The sequence below is a fragment of the Schistocerca piceifrons genome, chromosome 9, assembly GCF_021461385.2.
Source record: "Schistocerca piceifrons isolate TAMUIC-IGC-003096 chromosome 9, iqSchPice1.1, whole genome shotgun sequence".
NCBI classification, from domain to species: domain Eukaryota; kingdom Metazoa; phylum Arthropoda; class Insecta; order Orthoptera; family Acrididae; genus Schistocerca; species Schistocerca piceifrons.
Window position 1 is genome coordinate 201,224,864 of NC_060146.1, and position 2,208 is coordinate 201,227,071.

The window sequence follows — 2,208 nt, forward strand, 5'->3', positions numbered from 1 at the left end:
CATGGAGACGATCGTAGAGATGCTGGATGTAGTCCTGTGGAACGGCTTGCCATGCCATTTCCACCTGGCGCCTCAGTTGGACCAGCGTTCGTGCTGGACGTGCAGACCGCGTGAGACGACGCTTCAGCCAGTCCCAAACATGCTCAATGGGGGACAGATCCGGAGATCTTGCTGGCCAGGGTAGTTGACTTACACCTTCTAGAGCACGTTGGGTGGCACGGGATACATGCGGGGATACTTGCTGTTGGAACAGCAAGTTCCCTTGCCGGTCTAGGAATGGTAGAACGATGGATTCGATGACGGTTTGGATGTACTGTGCACTATTCAGTGTCCCCTCGACGATCACCAGTGGTGTACGGCCAGTGTAGGAGATCGCTCCCCACACCATGATGCCGGGTGTTGGCCCTGTGTGCCTCGGTCGTATGCAGTCCTGATTGTGGCGCTCACCTGCACGGCGCCAAACACGCATACGACCATCATTGGCACCAAGGCAGAAGCGACTCTCATCGCTGAAGACGACACGTCTCCATTCGTCCCTCCATTCACGCCTGTCGCGACACCACTGGAGGCGGGCTGCACGATGTTGGGGCGTGTGCGGAAGACGGCCTAACGGTGTGCGGGACCGTAGCCCAGCTTCATGGAGACGGTTGCGAATGGTCCTCGCCGATACCCCAGGAGCAACAGTGTCCCTAATTTGCTGGGAAGTGGCGGTGCGGTCCCCTACGGCACTGCGTAGGATCCTACGGTCTTGGCGTGCATCCGTGCGTCGCTGCGGTCCGGTCCCAGGTCGACGGGCACGTGCACCTTCCGCCGACCACTGGCGACAACATCGATGTACTGTGGAGACCTCACGCCCCACGTGTTGAGCAATTCGGCGGTACGTCCACCCGGCCTCCCGCATGCCCACTATACGCCCTCGCTCAAAGTCCGTCAACTGCACATACGGTTCACGTCCACGCTGTCGCGGCATGCTACCAGTGTTAAAGACTGCGATGGAGCTCCGTATGCCACGGCAAACTGGCTGACACTGACGGCGGCGGTGCACAAATGCTGCGCAGCTAGCGCCATTCGACGGCCAACACCGCGGTTCCTGGTGTGTCCGCTGTGCCGTGCGTGTGATCATTGCTTGTGCAGCCCTCTCGCAGTGTCCGGAGCAAGTATGGTGGGTCTGACACACCGGTGTCAATGTGTTCTTTTTTCCATTTCCAGGAGTGTATATTAGTTTCGATGCTATAATCGATAAGTACTAGTTCTGAATGTACAGTTAAATTGTTATTATTATTATTATTTTTTAGAAATAATTGAAATTACGAACACATATCTACAGGGTAGAAGACTCCAGAACAGCATGGAAAATTTTCAATATTATTGAAAGGTCTCTGTTGGATTCCTTTCATGTTAATTTCTTAAATCTGTTGTCATTTACGGCATACATTCCACTTTACGGCATACATAAGGTAAATATTTCGTCCTTGGTCGTCCTCATCGATCTGTAGTGTGAAAAATTGTCGTAACGTATCCAGGTACACTATCGCTTTGATGTCAGCCATCTTTAACTTAACTGCCGCTGGCACTCCTTACGGTGCGATTCAGCACTAGCGAACTTCACAAGAAAAAACTTGATGTACACTACTGGCCATTAAAATTTCTACACCACGAAGATGTCGTGCTACAGACGCGAAATTTAACCGACAGGAAGAAAATGCTGTGATATGCAAATGATTAGCTTTTCAGAGCATTCACACGAGGTTGACGCCGGTGGTGACACCTACAACGTTCTGACATGAGGAAAGTTTCCAACCGATTTCTCATACACAAACAGCAGTTGACCGGCGTTGCCTGGTGAAGCGTTGTTGTGATGCCGCCTGTAAGGAGGAGAAATGCGTACCATCACGTTTCCGACTTTGATAAAGGTTGAAAGGTCTCTGTTGGGTTCCTTTCATGTTAATTTCTTAAATCTGTTGTCATTTACGGCATACATTCCACTTTTAAATTTACTGTGGTGTTTCTGACTATCTGGGAGGAGACTGTGCAGTGGAACGTGTTACTTTTACACATAATCAAGAACGATCTGTCACACTATTACACTTTAAAACACAGTTTATATGTAATTCATGTCACACTGTCTCATACGGAACCTACATCCGCTTTCTTTTATATACTGTATATGATAAGATACTGTCATCCCCTTCCTTTCTGTGTGAAAGA